At 50.4% G+C, this 13896-nt stretch overlaps 1 long non-coding RNA gene across 1 annotated transcript in view; it reads left to right on the top strand.

Moving 5' to 3' along the window:
- LOC139054258 (uncharacterized) overlaps window positions 1–13896 on the top strand; it is a 126936-nt gene that overhangs the window by 109214 nt on the left and 3826 nt on the right. The window contains exon 3 of the long non-coding RNA XR_011511094.1: window positions 11804–11854. This is a non-coding gene — a long non-coding RNA (uncharacterized lncRNA). The remainder of the gene's footprint in view (window positions 1–11803; window positions 11855–13896) is intronic.

The following is a 13896-nucleotide window of genomic DNA, read 5'->3' as shown; positions in this document are numbered from 1 at the left end:
CTGCGTGTCTTGTGTAAAAGCGTCGTTTCGTTTTAGATCCGACTGGTGTCGTTTTGACTGGTTAAATACCAGAGAAGTTGGACACGAATCCACGAAAACACGTCGCTATTATCGCAGAAATACTTCAACACTTCGGAAAGCATGAATCGCAGGAACATCGACTTGACAAACAAAATAATACTTTCTCACAGTTACGGTCGCACTTGTCGTCCGCCTCCCACTAATGCCGGCGTGTAATCGCTATCCCGCTCACCTGTCACCGTTTTCAGCATGCTTACAGTGAACGACTACTTCCTCACTGCGGATAGAAAAATTCCGATAAAAAATGTTCTACGGCGTTTTTCGCGCTAGCACCTCATGATTAGACATTCTCCATTGCTTTCCGTTGCACTTTCCATTGCTTTCTATTGCCCCTTTGCAGAGAAAAAAGCTCTAGGACACTAGTCCAGACGGGCTCGGCACTCAAGGCCTTAAGGGCTTTGCTGAAGTTTTTAAGGACATGCGAATTGTTCGACCGTCTTTTAATGTTGTAGCGCGTAGTATCGCGTTACTGTGTGAATTTTCCGGTTTAAATTTTTTCCCCTCTTCTTCTTCTTTCTCCTTTTATTCCCTTTACCCCTTTCCCCAGCACAGGGTAGCCAGCCGGTACTTACACTGGCTAACCTCCCTGTTTTTCCTCCCCTTTGTCTCCTCCTCCTTGCACTAAAATAAAATGGATGCCATGAAAGTTGGTTGTCAGTCCCTTTAACAAAACAAAAACATTAATTGGGACGCACTGCGAAATATTTGGACACGTATTCATTCGTGAACAGCCGGGCCATATTGAGGTGGCCTGTTTTATTTACATTAAAAAGTATGTTTTAAATATTTGTGCAGATTTCTAGTCTCCATCGCTTAGTGCAAGGCATATTGGCGAGTACTGTGCTTATCTGTAGAGGAGAACGAACCTACAACACGGAAGAAGGCAATGCACGGGCTCTCGAGCTCTGCGCGCCCATAGAGTGCATGTATCGAACGTAAGCGCGCACTCGAGCGCACTTCATGTCTTGCTTAGGGAAATATATATCCCCATTTATCCCCCGTGGTTGCTCAGTGGCTATGGTGTTGGGCTGCTGAGCACGAGGGCACGGGATCGAATCCCAGCCACGGCTGCCGCATTTCGATGGGTGCGAAATGCGAAAACACCCGTGTCCTTAGATTTAGGTGCACGTTAAAAAACCCCAGGGGGTCGAAATTTCCGGAGTCCTCCACTACGGCGTGCCTCATAATCAGAAAGTGGTTTTGGCACGTAAAACCCCGTAATTTAATATTTCCCCATTAAAAAAAATTAATGTTTACCTTTCGTGACTTCAGCCCGTGGGTGAAGCATTGATTACGTTCCTTGCAACATAACTGGCTCAGAAAATTCCAACATAACTTGGATTACTCGGGTCACTACAAACAGTGTTCGAACGCCCCCTCACCCCTTGCGATGTGGATCAAGTTTGCATGATAGGCAGATGGCAGTACCAGGCCACTTTTTTGTGTGCACTCTTTGTGTACACAATGATTTTACACACCTCCCAGGGTCGATTGCTATCGCACTGAAGAAACTGCAAGAAACTTCGTCCTGCAGATACGAAGACAGCAGCTGGAGCAACCACAGAGGAACTGCCACTTCCTCTTCATTTTCTTGCTTTACTTCACGCTTGGAGAGGCGTTGTCGAAACGGTACACCATGATAGCAGAGCAAGTGCGTCGACAGGGTCTTCTTTTTTGCTCGATTTACGTACTTCGCGACGTATTGCATGTGTCGTATTCGTTGGACCCGGAAGGCATGCACGATGTCGAAAACGCCTTCTTCGGTTTTATGCGGTGCTTTTGAGGCATCTGGCGTATGTCTCCGAAGGTACAGTGCGCCTGGTTGGCACGCAGCTGTAGCTGATCTGACATCGAATACGGAGGTGAGTTATATTTCTCGTCTTTTCAACCTGCCGCTGATATTGGTTACGCTTGTAACGCCGTGCGTGATATCGAGCCAGGGAATAAATTGTAGTATAATAGGCATGTTAGCAAAATGAACAAAAAAGAAAACAAAAAGAAAACAAGAAACCTGCATTATGGCAGCCCTACAACTAAAAGAAGCATCCCCTTTGCCCACAGGTGTACTTGCAAGAAAATTGCTACGATTCGCTGACGTCGCCGCTTGTTCTTTATTTTTCCTTTTTTTTTTCTAACAGCACAACAAACTAACGCTTACACAAGGCTCTGCGAGTCCTCCCGCATCAACCTCTATACACGATCGTTTGTATCCCGTATGCATGATGTCTGCGCCAGACTAAACGACTCCTCACACCCGCCTAAGAGGCTGCGACGTCTTTTCGTGCCGTAGTTCCCCATGTCCTCCGTATGTGTGCGCCTTCCTTTCGCCACGGAGAAACCCTCGCGCCCGAAACAAAGGACCTCGCGCTGGTCTCCGCTGCCGAGTTCACCTGGCGATGCGGGGACGCACGTCCGACAGCACAGGAACCGCCCGTCTCCTTCGTCCTGCCCCGAGGTGAGGAAAGCGCGCCGATGCTGGGCCGCTTTAGCCGCGCCAAATGGTTGCGCGCCGCGCAGCGTTGCGTAAAGGCTGTCGCGTCTCGCCACCGGCCGCGCGCGCGCACACGCAGACCCCGCACTTTGGCGCGTCGGGCGGCGCACTCGCGTCGTTTGGGCTCCGCGGCGGCTCCCGGTGTTTAGCGGCCGAGGGGGTTCAACGCTCGGCAGGTATTAACACTCCGCGTCTCGGCGACGGCCGCCTTGAGGTCGGCCCCAAGTGCGGCAAGGGGGGCGTTATCGATGCGATCAGTAATCGAAGCGGCTACCATGTCAATTGCAGTTTGCGCGCATGCACGCGGCTTGCGGTATCACTGCGGGGCGGCGCGAGAGAGCGGCCGCGCAAGAAGGCAGCGCGCGCCGCTCTCATTAGTCGCCGAGGCGGCGGCCAGCGGCGAGTTCAAACGCGGAACAAAAGGCGACCGGCGCGGCCGCCAAGAAACGGCGGGCGGCGCTCTCCGCCGGCGAAATATCAATTTCGCCCCGGATAGAAGAGAGGCGCGCCGCCTCGCGAGCGCGTATTGTGGGAACATTAACCCAGGTCAGTCGTAATCTTTTATTTCCACTGCTCGTCGATTCCGGGCCTCCTTCTGCGGGCAATCACGGGACTGTCGGAAACGTCGGCGCGTTGGCAGTGCCTCCGCGGGCCGTGTGAATGACCACGTCCGCGAGGACGCCTCTCGGGGGCCGCGTCGGCCCCTTTGATGCGCGCCCCTCCGCGCTTGGGGTGTTGCCGGCATGTGATACCACTCGGCGGCGCTGAGTACCGTTAAAAGGGGGCCAACAATGACGAACGCTCTTGCGCAAAATAAAGGATGAGGCGCACCCATGGCGCCCCCCCCCTCCTTTTCTTTTTACCCTTCTTACCACCATTACTAAATTTCACACTCGGCACCTCTCCTTTGTTGCGGAGGAAGCGAGAGACAAAAAGTAATGTGGCGTAATCTGTAAAACATGAAATGCTTACGTAGCGTTCTCGTGGCCATTCTCGAGAGCTCATAAGAAGAACAGAGGACTGGAAGGCACATCACGAATCAGATGATGGTGCAGTCAATACAGGCAGCTAAACAACAAAAATAAATGGCAAAACGAAAAGCATGTAGCGCAGGCAAAAAAATTGTCAAAGTGGCGCTGAACAGAGAACTGCGATTGCACACGGAGTGAAATTTTCGGGTGGAATATTGATTTAATTCATTCTATTTTTATGATTCCTTATGGCAACCCACCTTGTTCTCTACAAGAGCGTAGTGGATGCTGTACGCGTCCACTACGCTCTTATTTATCTTATTTATCTTATTTGTCTTATTTAATTCCTCTCGGCTTAGTGGTTCTGGTGATCGACTGCTTTACACGAAGTCTCGGGTTCGATCCCAACCGCCGGCGCACGCACGCACGCACGCACGCACGCACGCACGCACGCACGCACGCACACACACACACGCACACACGCACACACGCACACGCACACGCACTCGCACACGCACACGCACATGCACACAAACACACGCACATACACACACGCACATACACACACACACGCACGTAAGCATGGCGATGTTAAGGTGATTAGCCATCTTTGTTATGATGGCCGTATAATTGGCGATGGCATTATGATGATTATTTCATCGCCATCCATGAATCACGAAACCTTGTGGGCACATCAGCACACACAAGAAGTGGCAATCTCGCCCCGCCAACCACAATGTCGTACAAAACCACGACACGGTATATTTTGTTGTAACCACTGCAGCCGAGTTGAAAATCTGTAGTATCCCTAGTGTATCCTGGCTGCAATTTCGTTGCAATGGCTCGCCATCAAGCGGCCACACTCGACGTGGCGGCGTCGGTTGTTGACGCGGTGCTATCGCGGCGTACGCACTTCGTGCCACTTTGGCGCTTTCATTATGAACGGGAAAAAATTAAATTATGGGGTTTTACGTGCCAAAACCACTTTCTGATTATGAGGCACGCCGTAGTGGGGGACTCCGGAAATTTCGACCACCTGGGGTTCTTTAACGTGCACCTAAATCTAAGCACACGGGTGTTTTCGCATTTCGCCCCCATCTAAATGCGGCCGCCGTGGCCGGGATTCGATCCCGCGACCTCGTGCCCAGCAGCCCAACACCATAGCCACTGAGCAACCATGGCGGGTCATACTGAAGGAGTCGCCAAGAATGCGCCCATACCAATATTACACACCCAGTGCCGAAGTTGTGCTCCCGGAAGTATATAGGAGCAAGCCGACAGCTCACTGGTGTGCACTGGTGTATACTCGCACTTGCTACTTCGCACAAGGGCAACAGCAGCGGTAGCGCCAGGGCACTCAAGCTGGAAATGTTGAATCACACTTCGGCTTTGAGCATCCAGATTGGAGACGTTATCCCTATCGCTCTGTGTAAGTGTTAGTGCGATTTACACATCACTTAAAGTGTAGAGCTTCAGGCCTCGCGAGAAAGGAGTTGGCCTTCAAATCAATTAAGATTTTGCGTATAGTATACATACGTGTTTGTCCACCGAGTCACTGTATAGGGTAGAAATCCTGGTTAAACAGAAGTTGATGTAGTGTTATTTGTCCTCACTGCTGGTACGTACTATCCCAGAATCAAATAATATGCATCATCATCATCATCATCATCATCATCATCATGGTTACGCCCACTGCAAGGCAAAGGCCTCTCCCATACTTCTCCAACTACCCCGGTCATGTACTAATTGTGGCCATGTTGTCCCTGCAAACGTCTTAATCTCATCCGCCCACCTAACTTTCTGTCGCCCCCTGCTACGCTTCCCTTCCATTAGAATCCAGTCCGTAACCCTTAATGACCATCGGTTATCTTCCCTTCTCATTACATGTCCTGCCCATGCCCATTTCTTTTTCTTGATTTCAACTAAGATGTCATTAACTCACGTTTGTTCCCTCACCCAATCTGGGTGAGGCGGTCAAGCGGCCTGCCTGAACTGTTGCATGCTGGGTTAATGTTTGACAAGGGCATGTATGGGATTTTCAGCTCTAGGCGATGAAAATACCATACGCCTATACGCCTATAGCAGCGCTGGAAAGCAGCGAGGTTAATACCGCTAGCAAGACGGAGAAGTGAAAAGTGTACGTTCGCGATTCAATCATAGACTGCGCAGAGCGGACAGCGATTCTGTGCAAGCTATAGTGCGGTCCACGTTTGTGCACCTCTCAGTGGCATCTCTATAGCGCCATACGTTTGCGCTGGACGATACTGCGAGTTTTGGCGCCATTGGGCGGGCATTGATAATAAGTGAGGCTACGACGTAACACAGTCAAGCTGGCGCGATAAGGCAATGTCGTTTATGTAATGCTCGACACGAGCGCTCCACATGTTTGCAGTATCCGAAAGTGAACGTTTTAGGCGGACCGACACCACCGACGTCTGCATAAGCATGACCTCGAAATGAAATGCTGCATATCGTTAAAGTTCAAGTGCAAGCAAACAGGTACGGTGCATCGGATTTGCTTTGATGTCACATTCGCCAGACACTATGCACAACTCATTTTGTCTAAGCTGCGACTATTGTCAGCCGCCTGAGACGCGTTCACACTTGTATCGCGAACGCCCCGCAGAGGCGCAAAAATGGTGGAATCTGCCCTGTGCTTTTGCATACGTCGATAGTACACAACTAACAAAATACCGCGTTCTGCGTCCTTGTACTCGCGCAAACTGCGCAAAATTATTTATATGGACCATTTTTTACGAGACACAGGAACCGATGCTCTAGAAACGCCACAGTTTTGTGTGCTTCTAGAAATTCGCAACTTTTCTCTTCATCGTCATTCCTCCTCTCCTTTCCCGTCCTCGCAGTTGAGTGCAAGGTACCAGTTTAGAGCACACTATAGTGCAGGTCTCTCTGTGTTGTTCGGTAGATAACTACTTTCTCCCTCTCTTTCTAAAGAAAGCATACCGTTGTTATGCGAAGACAGGAAAAGTAAATAGATGTGTGCTAAGGGACGCATTCGAAAGGGCGCATCGTGCTTGAAGGACGCATCCAAAAGACAAACACGGCAGAGGAGGGGGAATCGAGCTAGGTGTTGCGAGCGTTCCTAGCTTTGCTGGGCATCTGTCGAGTAGCTCTCACGGCGCTCCGACTGCTAAAGCGAACAGAGGTGCAACGCTGCAGCACTATTGTCGGCTGGCACGGTGACCGGAACCATGCCGGAACGCGCGGAACGAGCGAGACGTTACTGGGGGCCCCCGAGACGCGCGAACACCTCGTCTGAGTTCCTGTTCGACGAGCGTGAAGCCCGTGTGTGTGTGTGAACGGGCGCGTTGTTTACAGCCCTCGCGGCGCCACCTTTCGCCGGCCGTCACTTTACCGCGCAACGGCAGCTCTGGCGAGGAGTATTTTATTTTTCCTTCTTCTTTCCCCCTAACAAGCCGTGAAGAATCATCTCCAAACATGGGCGTCCGCAGAGAGAGCGCGCACAGGCGCGCACAAAGCGCCAGAGGCGAACCCTTCTTGATTGACTGTCACCAAGTTGCGCGATGGTTCGCACCGATAGCGAGCACGGCGGGAGCTGGCACAATGGCGCGGCCGCACAATGCGGCTCCAAATTACCAGCCCTCCACCGCGACGGGTGGGGAGAGCTGCAGGGGCAGCTATCTTCATCCGGGATCACTTACATCGAGAGCGTTACCACGGCGGGACGCCTGGTATGCCACGGAAGCTGGGTCGGAAGGATATATCGCCGTATCTCTCTCGCCGTTGAAGCCACGCATGCGTGTCCCGGCTCCTAAGGAAACCGGAGATAGATCGACTCCGGGGCGCATGCTAACGCCCTCGCTCGTGTCACAATCGACTTCTGGACCTTGCGCTGAGCCCGCGCATAGTCGGTCGACTTTCTTTTTGAGTATGTGCGTATGTGTGGACAAGCGAGGACGCAAGAAAAGGTGTGCAGTCCGACCTTTCACGCTGAGGGCAAACATGCGACAGTCAGCGCCTCCCCCGATCGCCTTTTCGCTGTTCTTTCGCTAAAGATGGCTGCATTCGATAACGGTGCCTGCTGTTGGCTGTTTATACCAAAGTCAACATTCCAGCCCCGCGGACACAAGACTCAGTTTTTGCAGAAGGCGCGGTTGGTCGATTTGTGCCCACCCTTTTTACTCTGTCAACAAGGGCAGCGCGTGCAAGAGTTGAGACCTTTGAAAGAAAAAGTGTGAAGAACGGCTCCACACTATAGTCACTCTGTTATTCGGAGAAGTAGACTATGGCCGCTGTTAAGAGAACATGGCGACTTCTGTGTTGCACGTACATACATGTGCCTGAAACTTTTTACTAAAGAAGAGCAGTGTAGCAATGACAAGAAGAATAAAAAAAAAGAAAACTTCGACTGGAGCATTTGCTTCTGTACAACTTGTGCATTAAGTAGGAGACACACGGTAAGACACGACGCGCAGCGCGTCTGAAGTTTGGCTGCTCCGGCTGTAGGAGCCTGATGGAATCTGTTGCAAACTCGTTGAATGAGATTATAGGCGAGATTAGTAGTTCAACGGATCGGGCATTAAATCTCTCCCTGTCTCTGGCTTCGTGTTGGGCTGACCGAGCTTGAAAGCTTGCACGCATATGATGTCTGCCGGCAGCTAAAGAGAAAAAAAAAAAAGAATAAATGCTTTCTGATTTTCATTTCTCGGCTCGTTCCTGTTGCTAAAGGTTACAATGTAGCGAATGGTAGACACTGTTCTTCGAGAACTTTGGCATAACGCTGCGTTCTTTATTTCCTTTCCTCCCGTAGTACTATCACTTGTCTTACGCAAGCTACCTGGCATGACATCTACACAGCTTCTATTACTATATATAGACCACAATATAGCAATACCTTCATGTAAAGGGGAGCTGTGCATCATCATCAGGTTGCTTTGACTGTGAAAGGTCGCCCATCTGCATGTTATCCATGGGTGCTCACCGGTAACTTGCACGTGAATGAGTCACTTTGGGCTTGAATTTTGTGTCCACGATCTGACCACGATCGGCCCTTCATTAATGATGTCAGTTAACATTCAGGGAGGCCTACCACAAAGTAGACGCCTGGAGTTTGGAGTCGCAGTACTCACTAGGACAATTCAGACGCCTTCGGGTATAGGGAGACCTGTGGGAGGGATCACAGTTCAACCCATCTGGAGATTAATGGAGTTGATGACTATTTCTTCTCGGCCTCGTTGCACAGAATGGAGCGGTCGAAGTTAAGATGTAGGAAGATGTGTACATGGTGTTTTTTTTTAGCTGCAACAAATGTTTAAAAAATGCCTGTGGGAGATTGCCCAATTCTACCCCTTGACCTAAATTACTCGATGAGGCGGTCATTACTGTTACGAAAGGTCGAAATAGTTAAATAAATAGTTAACAGAATTGTGCTAATTGACTTTTTGATTAAATAACTTTCCGGCACATATTTCTATCTGCGAATTATAGCCGGTGAGCTCGAAAAGCATAGCCACTTGTAACGAATTCTCTGGATTGCACTAGTTTCGAGATATTAATTTTCAATATGTCCGACGAAATGCATTCGTGTTCCAGTTACTATTGTGCCTTCAGTGCGAAGTAAAGCCCCTCCATACATGTTTCCGCCGGCCAGGTTAAGTACCGCCAACCTGCTTTCCCCCTCCACGCTCCTCTCCCACTCACCCCCTTAGCTTCCGGCGCCAAGCGGAACTTACGTAGCTGCAGCTTCCTGTTCCGAGTGGAAGTGACACTTTGTTCTTTAGCGTTGTTTACTTTCGCGCCGCTGGAGAGGCTTTAATTGCACGAGCTGCGGTTGAAACTTTGAATGCGATTCCATCCAAGAATCACCGTCTACTGTAACCAGCGATCTGCTCGTGTTAGCTGCTTGGCGTCAACCTGTGACGGGTTGTGGCACGAGCGACAACGTACAGTGGAATGTAGTGCCTGGGCGCTTAGAGACCACTGCCGTTTTTCGTGCATTTGGACAACAGCGACCGCGAACTACTACTTCAGCGGAATACAATAGCTTGCCCCCTTTGCATTCTTCTTATGCTGACTGCCACAGCTCTGCTAAGCACGCGCGGGCGTCTCACCAGCGTCTAACAGCAGTCAAAGCGGAAATTCCTGCAGCGCAACTCCAGGAAGCGGAAACGAAGAACCGGAAATTTTTAAACCGGAAATGCCGGAACCGGAAATACCGGAACCGGATTTGGTGTGAGGGGAAAAGGCAGCGCACAACAGAGATTGTCGCTACTTAAGAAAGCGGCGGTGGCGCGTAGATGCAGGGGTTTTAGTGCGAAGAACAGTGTTTTCTTAAAAAAAAAAAAGTAACTGTAACGTAGCGCCAATGCACGGAAGAGGTGCGCGGACGTAGCTCTTCCGCTGGGACACTGCTGCGTGCCACCTTTGGTTGAGTGGCTTTCCCTCCTTCTCTAAGTGAATGATGTACCTCTACATGCTACAGTTGCGGCCATTATTATAGCTGAGCACCATCGAATTCCTGTTGTGCCCATGTCCGTGCTGTATGTCCGAGTTGCCTCCGTGCACCGTGCCCATGTGTTCTGAATATTAGAACGTTTTCAGAGACGTTACACCGTATGCTTAGACTGTGGTGACATTCGTCGCTGGTGCAGAACGCAACTCGAGCACTAGTGAAATCTGTAGATCACAGTGAATGTCTGTATAGTCATGCTATGTATTTTTCCTTGCGTTCGCTAGCAGTGTCGGTAAGCGTCGCCTACAAAAGGTGCTATGGCTTGCTGGCTCATTTCCTTCTCTCCTTTTCCCCTTTTCTTATTTTTGTTTGCTTGCATTTTTTGTATACCCTCCCTCAGCTGTAAGTCACAAAACTGCGTTTAGGCTCTCGTGGTTCTTGTGAAGCGAGCGAAATAAGTTCGGTGATCTGGGACATCTTGCACGCCTCATGACAACCCCGGTTTGCCTTTGCCTGCGTCATGATTAGGAAAGTTAGACGGTGCTTTGCAGCTCACAGAGGAGAAGTGTTTTGATGCGAGAGCATCAAATGGCCCATTGAGCGAAAAGGTCGGCGTCTGTAGCAGCGAACCGGCACCTGAATTCCCATTGGCTGCGACGCCACGTCACGTGGGCGCCTCGACGGAGCAGAGCGGGCGAAAGCGAAAAAGTGCTGCCGCGCTGGCGCGCCTTGTGTTGCGTGAGGGGAGGGGGCACCGCCGCGACCACCGTCGCTCTCGCAAGCCTGTGTCATCCGCGCGTTTCTTGTCCGCGCAAGCTCTCGCCTGCGTTCTCACTTCGCCTCGGTGATTGTTATAAAGAAATTAACGTTTAAAAACGCAGAATAAGTTCTTAAGGGAAAACGTCGGAGGCAGTGAGCTTCGAAGCTACGACCCCACGCTCAGAAGCCGAGTGTCTTACCCACTAGGTTAAACCAGTGCCTCCTGTGGATATGAGGGCTGTGCACTCTGCTGTATGACATCATGCTACTTCGGCCTAACTTTCCATTGCCAAGCCCGGCATGACGAAAGCGGTGATGTCAAAATCACCACGGCTTACTCGGGAGCGTCCCCATTGGATTGTATGGCAGTCGGGCAAGGTAGCATGACGTCCCGGATCGAAGTGCAGCGGCCTCGTGCTATCTAGGAGATGTTCGCCAAGCGTCTCAATGCGCTCGCTTGCTCGTGACGAGGAGTTCATAACTTGAAGGACCGCTCAGCGGCGTTCAATTGGACATCAGTGCTTTCGCATTCACAACTCATAAGAATTGCTTAAGTGTCCTGGGATTTTTTCGCTCGCGCTCTAAACGCGCAACTGTTCTGCAGGACGCCCCCGGTGCTGCCGCGCTCCCTGAACCGCTTCCATTATCGCATTAGAGACACCCAACGCGTGTGGCTGCAGGCCCAGACAGAGAGAGAGGGACAGTATTTAATGCGTGCCGGAGATGTTTACCTGGACATACGCCCAGAGCGCTACTCCAGATGACAGAAGGCTTACCCAGAGAGCTGGAAAATCTTCTCACTGAAATGTACCTTGAATGAGAAAGCTAAATACTGGAGCTGAATTGTGTAGAACTTGTGCATTTTATTGACACTACATCACAGTATACAGGCGTAGACGGATACTTGCGTGTGTTGATTCATAGCAATAAGATGCGTACGAAACAAACAAACAAACAAACGAACAAACAAACAAACAAACAAACAAAAAACAAACAAACATGCAAATAAATAAATGTGTATACGCAAATGAATCAGCAACGTAACCTCCCTTTTCTTCTTCTTCGCAGTTGTCATAACGGCTTGATTCTGTCAACGCCTACGGACTTTGAGCTGCGCGGGTAAGTGCTCCGGCCGCCTTATTCCACACACACGGAAGCTGCGCAGGGTTGGCGGTCGATCTGCAGTGCACCCGAGCTGACCGCCCTCTCCACCGGCGCTCGGCAACGACCGATGTGGGTCAGGAAAGAGCGGCTGGGCCGGTACACCCGAGACGGGACGGAGACTACCGGTGTCAATTAACGCTACCTGCGAATGTGATTTGCGCCGAACTCGCTCATTAATTTCATATTGGGCCGAACGGTTCTTCCAAGTGCGCGCCTCGTGACGTAAGAAGCGACGGCTTAATTCCGAGCTGCCGACGCGCAGCGACTGGGCGGCTGCGGAGCGAGCGCGGCCGTTGCCACCGCGGTACACGCCACGCACGCACACCGCGCGCTCAGTGGCACACGGCGGCGGCCAGGGACGTCAAGTGGGTGAAAGTAGGCCAGCATCGCGAGGAGCGGGTCCCGCGCGTATAGAAGAAATAAAGAAGGGGGGGAGAGGCCGCCCCCTGGGCTGTCCTGCCCGCGTCATTAACGTATCTGCAAAAAGGCAACACGGCCCTTCCTGTGTAATTATGCCCCATCATTTCAAAAGAGGACGGCCTCACAGCCTGTCATTACGGCGCCGCTGCCATGTTCGAACGAAATAATGAGATAGGCGCCACCACCGCTCGCAGCTATGCGCTGCGCGCGCGCGCAGCCCACCGAAGCTGTGAAACGGCCGTCCCCGGGGACGGTTTTATAAAATCGCCGCCGCGCTTCGCGGCAGCGGCGGCGGCAGCGCCTTCCTTGCACGCGCGACAAAACGCTGCTCCTCCGCGGTGCATCCTAATCGTCCGAGAGGAATTGACACTGAGCGGCCTCCTCCGCCGCTGCTCGGAGGCGCCGCTGCTCGGCCCGGTCATTTCCGTGTAGCTCGCCTGGTCGGGGGCGACGCCCTGGGTGGTCAGAATTGTCCCAAAACGACGACGTTTTCTTTCTTTTTCTTCTTATTATTTTTTTTCTGCGACGTAGCGAACGGGCGCCTCGAGAACTATAAGCGTGCCCAGATTCAGCGAGCAAAGTCGACGCCACGGGATGGCAACAGCTCGGTACCCCCTTCCTCGATCGTGGTTTTCCGATTCTGGCGGGTTTCGGTCGCAGCAACGGAAGAAGCTTCGCGCAGTAGTATTGTTTTGTTTGTTTCGATTATATTCCATAAACGTATACATATGCGAAGGGGATCGAGAAAATTTGGGCGTGAGCAGCTTTGTGAAGCCCTGAGCCCTGTGCATGGCGACACGGGCATAAGGAGTGTGTAATGAAAGCAACGAACTAAATTTTTTTTTAAATCCGACTAGTCAAGAATAATTCGTTGCGTAGACGCATACCATATGAATAGGGATTGGAAAATAACGGTTAATAAACACTAAATATCGAGTACAATGATGAAAAAAATTTTGTTTTCGATACAGTAGTCAAATACTACAAAGTGCTGTTATTCGTTTCACACAAAGTCGTACAGAGGGAAATCGAAAGAAAAGAAATAAAAGATTTCAAGAAAACGGGAATGGAAATTTACATAACTGAAGCGTGCTTAGGTTTCCCAAGACAAAAAAAAAATTATCCTGTATCTGAAAGATCGTACACGAAGTTATATGAATATAATTTAGTAGCAACTCTCTGTATTTCCTGTCAATAACATATTTTCCTTATAAAAATCTGATTTATTAGCATGATATTATGACGCTATCTTAGGAAAGTTGTAACCAGTAATTTTGAGTGTATAGCTTGTCCGACGACGGCGCCCCCACGAGGGGAGTTGTGAGGAAAGTTTTTGCTTACGTCTGCTGTAACGTGTGGTGTCAACTTTCTGTTTACATTCATGGTTAAAAATGTATGCTAAACAGTATCTCTAAAAACCGGGAAGTTTAGCTACATCTATCTTTTTAAACTGCGGTGCACAACGCAAGTCACAAGGCATGCTACAGATACAGTGGACAATTCTTGTCTTTAGTACAAGCAGTTAATATATATATATATATATATATATATATATATATAATGCAGAGGTGTACTCT

The sequence above is a fragment of the Dermacentor albipictus genome, chromosome 1 (assembly GCF_038994185.2).
Source record: "Dermacentor albipictus isolate Rhodes 1998 colony chromosome 1, USDA_Dalb.pri_finalv2, whole genome shotgun sequence".
Classification (NCBI taxonomy): Eukaryota; Metazoa; Arthropoda; class Arachnida; order Ixodida; family Ixodidae; genus Dermacentor; species Dermacentor albipictus.
Note: the sequence above shows the minus strand (reverse complement) of the source record. Positions and strands in the feature narration are given on the sequence as shown.